This window comes from Grammomys surdaster, unplaced genomic scaffold (assembly GCF_004785775.1).
Source record: "Grammomys surdaster isolate TR1022 unplaced genomic scaffold, NIH_TR_1.0 313, whole genome shotgun sequence".
In the NCBI taxonomy this organism is placed as follows: Eukaryota; Metazoa; Chordata; class Mammalia; order Rodentia; family Muridae; genus Grammomys; species Grammomys surdaster.
Genome location: NW_021604732.1, coordinates 3292065 through 3300412, shown reverse-complemented (window position 1 = coordinate 3300412; position 8348 = coordinate 3292065).

Sequence of the window (8348 nt, the reverse complement as noted above, 5' to 3'; positions counted from 1 at the left end):
AGAGAGAGAGAGAGAGAGAGAGAGAGAGAGAGAGAGAGAGAGAGAGAGAGAGAGAGAGAGAGGGGTGGTTTATCAGTTAAGAATAGTAGAATCAGTTTCTAGCACCCACATTGGAGTGGTCACAACTGACTGTAACTGCACCTTCAAGGGATCTAATGCCTTCTTCTGGCCTTGGCAGGTACTGCTTTCTCATATATATATATCCAAAAATAACATTTTTTTTTTAAATCAAAGTCATGAGAAAGCTACCAGAGATAAAAAATTATGTAGTAGTGTTAAGGCTATTCTTGGTTGTCAGCTCGACTGCATCTGGAATTTACTAAAACTCAAAAATGGAGGATAAACCTGTGTGGAGGATAAACCTGTGAGGGGTTTTTGCTTAATTTGAAGTAGGAAACTCCACTTCTAATGCAGAAGTGCTTGAGAAAGACACAACTTTAGTCCAGATCATTTGAACTGAGAAAAATCTATCTTTAATCTGAGCCACACTTTCTACTGGAAGACCATATAAGGACCTGGAAGACGGAAGCTTTTGCTCATTGCCTGCTTTTTCCTGGCCTTGCTAGCATATCCATTCCTTCACTGGCATTAGGGCTACTCCTTCAGGATTTCAACAGCTATGAAGGCCAGCTAAGACATTCAGACTCGTGGATTAAGCAATTCCTGGATTCTTGGACTTTGTATTCATATCCAGCCATTGTTGGATTAGCTGAACCATAGCCTATGAGCAATCCTAATAGAGCCCCTTTCTACATATACAGAGAGATTCATTCTATAAGTTCTGTTATCCTAGAGAACCCCAATTTAAACACATAGTAAAGACAGTTGTTGCCTTCTTCACAACTCTTCCAAGAGAAAATACCTTCAAAGACAAAGCAACTACTGGCACTTGCTTGAAAGCAATGATGGAGCAATTACAGATGGAAAGCCTAAATATGCCTGTGCTATGTTTTCCTTCTTCAAATAATAAATACTGGCTTAAACTGATTCACTGCATCAGGTCAACAGAGTTTCATAGCCTGCTTAAGTCCTCGAATATCAGTAGGGTAAAGTCCTTCAAGAGACTGCAAAATCAACAGAAGGAGGTAAATTTGCCCTGACATTTCTAGAACTCAGCCATCCTAGCCAGAGTGTCTCTGCCCGCCTTTATGAGTGACTTGTGCGTGAATGAGCATCTGTCTCCAGCAGATTGAATTTTGTGACATTTGAAGTTCTTGGTTTGTTCCATTTCAACAGTCTTTAAGAATATATAGTATGGACACTTCTTCTGAACAAATATCCTAGGGAATTTTGAAGAAAGAGAAGGACTTTTTCTTTGATTTTTTTTCATATTTTATTAAAAAATAATATCTGGACTTGGTTTGAAAGTTCAAACAATTAGCATTTATTTTCCGGTGGTTCAATTAATCAATTCAACTAAAGTTCCTGTAGTTGGCCTAACCCAGCAGAATCTACACAAGAAAAGCATTGTGGTTGCTTAAGATTGAACCCAACTTCCCGGCTGCCCCCCAGGCCTGGTTTTATGAGTCCAAGGAGAATAGGAAAGTGGCTCCAGTTTTGAATATCTGAGAACTGACATGTCTACTGACAACAATAAAGAAATCAAACTACAAACTCTTGTTTTTTTCTAAGAATCAAAAGAAGTTTTCTTAATGTGACTTTAAACATACACTGGACACAAGCAACACATACACATAATGGTGAGACACTCAAGATGCTTCCCATAGAATCAGGAACAAGCAGAGATACTACTGTCACTACTGACATGGAGCCTTCTTATGAAGGTCCTAACAATGCAGTAGGAAAAGAAAATGAAATTCTGAATACACACTGCAGAGCCAGGTACATCAAACTCAGATTATGCAACACTGAAAGGCCCTATCTCATAGATAGATGGATAGATAGATACATAGATACATAGATACATAGATAGATACATACATAGATACATACATAGATACATACATAGATAATATAGATACATAGATAAATATAGAAACATAGGTAGATGATAAATAGATGTATACATATTTACATACATATACATATATGCATACATAGGTACATAAATACATACATAGATGATAGATGATAGATGCATACAAAGATATATAGATACATGGATAAATACATACACATGTACACATATATATATATATGTATGTATACATATATACATACATGGATGGATGGATGGATGGATGGATGCAGTAATCAGACAAAACTACTATTAATAATTGTCATGGCACTTGGGAGGCAAAGGCAGGCAGATTTCTGAGTTCGAGGCCAGCCTGGTCTACAGAGTGAGTTCCAGGACAGCTAGGGCTACACAGAGAAACCCTGTCTCGAAAAAAAAAACAAAAAATAATAATAATAAAATTGTCATGATTATTTTCCTTGGAAATTACCTTTAAAGCTATTTGAACTATTAAGGGGTTTATAGATTGTTATGAGAGGAATCTGACGAAATTAAAAGCTTTCCTATATCCCAGCTAAAGTACTATAGAAAACATTGTATTATAATGCTATCTCATTTCATAATACAAATGAGAGCTGAAGACTGACTTAACAAGAGGCTGAAGAGAGAGCTCAGTCAATGAAGTTCTTGCCTTGTGAGCATGGGGACCCAGTTTGCTCTCCACAGCCCATAATAAAACAAGATGAGAGATCTCAAGTATAATTGCAGTGCTGGGAAGATGGAAATGGGTAGATCCCTGGGCCTTGCTGGCTAGCCTAAGTTGACAAGTTCCAAACCAAGTGAGAGACCCTGTCAAAATCAAGGTGGAGAACACTGAAGAATGATACCCAAAGTTGGCCTATGATCTTCACATGTATACACACACACATACACACACACACACACACACGCACACACACACACACACGAAGAAGTAGAAAAATTAAAAAATCAAACAGGGACTAGAGAGATGGCTCAGTGGTTAAGAGCATAGTCTGCTCTTACAGGGTACCTGGGTTCTACTCCCAGAACCTACATGATGGCTCACAACCCTCTGTAACTGTCACAGGGGAACTGATGTCCTCACCTGGTCTCTTTGGTCGTATCACAGACAAATAGTTGCATAAAATATTTTTTAAAAAATTCAAATAAGATTAATGGTAAGCCACAGAGAGGTTTGGCGATCCGAGGCAAGTCTATTGATAGCAGAGTGTGCCTTCGCACCACACGTCCCCCCAGTGCTGGTAGCATTACATCATCAGTGTCATTACATCATCAGTGTCATTACATCATCAGTGTCATTATAATCATCAGTGTCATTATAATCATCAGCACGCTTTGCCTGTACACTTGAAAAAGGGAAACTCACAGTTTTGCATAAGACAGCACAGCTATAAAATAGAGGAACAGGGACTCTAACTTAGATGGTTTTGTTCTAAATCCCACATTCTCTTCACCATTTCTCACAGTAATTATCCCCACTGTTGGGATGAAACACATGCAAACCATCAAATACTACAAAATCCTTTCTCATTTTACTTTGGGTGGAAAAAAAAATATCACCTAGTACCTTCAAATTCCCAGCTTTGTTTTCAATGATCTTTTGAAGCTGCCACTGAAATGAGCTTGGATTATTTGTCTTTGCCTCTAACCCCACCCTGAGAACAAAGAGAATTAGCACCAAACCAAATTGACATGCATTGTCAAGACAGCAGGATATTAAAAATCTACCTACCACAGCTAACACCCCACACATGAGCCAGGAATTGACCTTCTGTTCTTTTATGTCCTTCAAGAAGAAGGACTATATACATTCAAATTGCTCTCCTACCTAGGCATCTGATTCAAACTCACTGGGTCCTAGGATGCAGGTACCTAACTATTTTCCCCACTCATCTGTTCACTTGATCCCTCCACTAACATCATTTACTGAGTAGAGTCACTCAATCAGTCCCAAGCCAACTCATTTAGCCAATGGATGGCAGCTATTTTCTCTCCCACAGGCACAGACCCTTGTAGATAAGAGGGAAACTTCTGTTGGGAAAGTAGTAGAATCTTCTCTCAATGTCCCTATCTATATTTTCATAAGTGGATTTACTTACCAAAATAAGACAACATACCTCCTTGCAATAGGAGTATTGTTTCTATATACTATGTCTCTTAAAACTGTTTCTATAGCAACAGAAAGGAAGTTTAAGTGAATTTCTACTTTAATGATGCATGGATATGGCACTCAGTAACTCTTAATCTCTGTGGGAGAGTTTATTTTTCTCATTCTGACCAGGCCTGTGTAATAAGAAAGAATCACTCAGATGTAAGCTCTGCACTCAACAACCTCGTATTCCTACTAATGTCCGCTTGTAATAACAAGAAAGTAGGCTGTACATTCAGAGCTTCCCATGCCTCAGGTTTTAGTTAGAATTCAATAATCCTTTTTAATAATTTTTAGCTATTTGTATACTTAACTCTGTGTATGGTCAGTCATTTCCATTTACACACAGATATCATGACAGTTAACCTCGACTCTCAATCTGATGGCATCAAGAGTCATCTAGGAGACAAACCTCCTGGCCTACCTGAGAGGGATCACTTAGATTCATTGAGGTGCAATAGTCACCTTAAGTGTAGGTGGCCCTGTTCCATAGGCTGGGACCCTGGGATGAATGAGAAAGAGGAAGAAAGCAAGCTGAGTTTGCACCTGTGTTGCTCTGCTCCCTGACCTGGCCCAAGATGACCTGCGGCTTCAAGCTCCCTGCTACCAAGGACCTGTACCATTGAGCTATAAGTGAAAATGAACCTTTCCTTCCTTAAGTTGCTGCTGTCCAGTGTGCTGTCATAGCAGCAAGACAAGGTAATCCAGACAGATGCCAAATATCCTACTGAAACAAATTAAATGGAGATGACCCCAACTTATGATGTTTTCCCACTTTGCCAGAGACCAAAAGCTATGGTGTGCATTCAGTAAAAAAATCAAACTTCAATTTTTGAATTTTTATTTCTTCCTAGGCTAGCTGTCATGGTACTCAGCACGATGATAAGTCTGCCCAGGTGGTCAAGGGGACACCGCCAGCATCATGCAGTGCTGTCTTTATTAGGCTAGGAGGCGTGGTGGGATGTAGGGACTAAAATATTTTCAGCTCATGCTGGGTTTGTCAGGGTACAACCCCACTGTAAGCCAGAAAGCACATGCATTCTACAATTAACCAGGTTTAAAGATAGATATTAAGTTATAGGTGGCTCAGTGGGTAAAGGCACTTGCTGCCAAGCCTGCACTATATCCTTGTAACCCACACGGTGAAAGGAGGGAAGCAAACGACTCCTGAAAGCGATCCTCTCTCCTCCGTATAGGAAGCACCATGGTATGCTCACATGGGTGCATGTGCACACACATGAATGCCTTTTAAAGATGGTTCTTGAATATGCTCCTGATGCATGAAGACAACTGTGTTTATAGTGTCCACTAAAAAAAATAAAAGTATGACTTGTGATTCTTAGACATATCCAAAATATGAAGCTGAGATTATTGATGAGTAACTTCCTCCCCCAAAATATAAAGCTATGACTCACAGATATATAAAGTCACATATCAAAGGGCTTTCAGCTTATGATGTGTACACAGAGTAAGCAGGAGAAAGAACCAGTTCAGAGAAGAAGGCAAAGACGTCTCATTTACATAGAGTTAAAGAATATTGAAATGATCATGGAAATAGATCCAGCACAAATTTCCTTCACAGAGGAAAATACTTGTTCTCTCAAAAGACAAAATTCATTTCCATGTCTAGAGGCAAGAATTATTTTGCCTTTCTGCCTATTTTTCATAATGCTGAAGAGTAATAAAATAGTTCAAGGGCAGTGAAAGTCTAGAATCAAACAACTTGGAAGGTACGCTCTGAATGACATACAGATTCCCAGGGGAAGCACAGGTCCAAAGTAAGGCACATGCCTAATCCTAAACAAGGAGCACTGAAGAAATGGAATGAATACAGTTAGCATAGTGACTCAGCATGGCCCTGAGGATCTGTAAGCCGGGGCATATAAGTTCCCTGCATCCCATTCAGATGTAAATTACAGAAGTACTAAGATGCTCCCCAGGGGTAAATAAACGATAAAATTCTCAGATTCACAATGCATAAGTCTCAGGTACATTTATTAATTAAAAAAAAATGGCATCTGGGCATGGTGATGCCTTTACTCCCAACACTCCAGAGGCAGAGGCAGAAGGATCTCTTAAGTTCCTGGTCAACCTGGCCTGGTCTACAAAGTGAGTTCCAGGACAGTCAGTCTACACAGAGAAACCCTTTCTCAAAAAAGAGGGGGAAAATGGCACTGGAAAAGGTACTTCTCATCTAAGCCTGAAATTTGCCCGCTTACTCATCTTCTCTGACAAGAAGGTAGGAAGCAGCTTCTATTGAGCAAGATCAGAAGTGTGGCCAACAGGCCAGGAACCAGAGAGCCTCATACATAAACACACACACACACACACACACACCAGTGGCTTTGTTAGAAGAATGTCCTCCACTGTGATCACATTGTAATTAGGACTTTGCTGAAATCCAATAGATAGTCTTAATTTATCATCACCATTATTGCTATCATTAATAACTGGAGGAGTCCCAGCATCCGTTGGCCCCACCTCACATCATTAACTTCCTTCTCCCTGGGCCAGTGGCAGGTCCCACTTTGGCTTAGAAAGTTCCTATGCCATGGGAGATATTAGCATGGCTATTTTAAAAAGTAATTTGATATGAGAATTTCACAGATACACAGTTCAATTTCTATAGCCCCTTCAGAGTTTTTCAGACCAATGCTTTGAGAAAGCTGGATTAACAAAACTACATTAAGTTTGATCCAGCCCTTCCTCCAGTGAGAAGAGATTGGGAAACAAGCAGAAGCTGCTGGAAATGACAGCTCGCCAGGGGCAGACCCCAGGGTGAAATAAACACTGTGTTTTCCCTATTAACAAAACTACATTCTGTGTGTGTGTGTGTGTGTGTGTGTGTGTGTGTGTGTGTGTGTGTGTGTGTATTGTGTGTGTGTGGTGTGTGTGTGCGCCTTCTTTCCAAACCCAAGATTGAAAATAAAAGGTAACTTTGCTGATGGATGGGCAAGCATGCCACTAACTGGAAGCACCCACGTTTTTTGGGACTCAATGCTCTGGTCTGTTATAATAATGATAATAACAGAATCAAAAAAGCAAAAACCAAAAGTCCAGCAGAGCTCAGAGTTGCCCATTGCTGCAGCTGCTGCAGCTTCGATGGCCCTGCCCAGCTGCACTTGCTACTGAAGTGAGCACAAAGTGCAGATTCCTCTTTCCATCCTCTCAGCCGGCATCTCTCCTTTGCCCAGCTATATTACTTTCCTTTATAAAAACTGAATTATACAAGTCGATGAACATTTGCACCCCTGGGTGGACAGAATATACTTCAAACTAACAGGACTATTTCCAATACCTGGGGTCAGGTGGGAGGAGTTTACCTAGTGTTTACAGTGCCCCTGGCTTGTTGTCCTTGGACTGAGTACTTACACATTGCACGGTTTATATTTTCAGAAAAGAAACTGAAATGCAAATCACATGAGTACATGACAAACAGCTAAAAAAATACACAGAGAAGGAGGAAGGGAAGGAGAGAGAAGGGGGGAGGAGGAGGAAATAGCCATTGCCCTTCCATATCCATTATCTGCCTCATACTTCTCTATTATAATTCATGGGGAAAGTTAGTAAAAGATCCTGGATCTAGACAGACAGTAGTGGCTCACTCCTTTAATACCAGCACTTGGGAGGCAGAGACAACTTGGCCTCTTGAGAGTTCATGGACAGCCTGATCTACAGAGCGAGTTCCAAGATAGCCAGGTTACACAGAGAAACACCGTCTCAGAAAAATACAAAGATCCTGGATCTAGGTGGGCTCTGCAGGGTTGGGGTTCTCAAAGTCTGGAAAGGTCCTGAAGCCCTCCAGTATCTGACTGAAGTTGGGGCGATTTCTCTGAAGAATATGCTTACATGAAATAGCTACATTCAAGAAACCATTATAAAGCTCTTGAGGGACACAGAGAAACAGCAGACACAGAGACCCGTTTGAAACTTAGCACCACTGAGATGTTTCATGTGCCTCAGGTTTATGTAAACCAAAGTCTTGTGTCTACATTATAGTCCCCACAGGCCTCAGACAGAGCTGCCACTATGGCTGCCTCCACCTCCTTCCCCTCTTCCTCTGCTGTGTATGTTTCTGGCCATTGTTTATCATGCACTTGTGCATTTTGCATTTCAGTTTCTTTTCTCAAAATAGAAACTTAAGATTTGTCAGATAATTGACAGATAAGTGGGGTTAAATAGCTCACATTTAGAGTTCATTTGGGTCAAAATATTCCAAACGATAAAACCAAGAGCAGC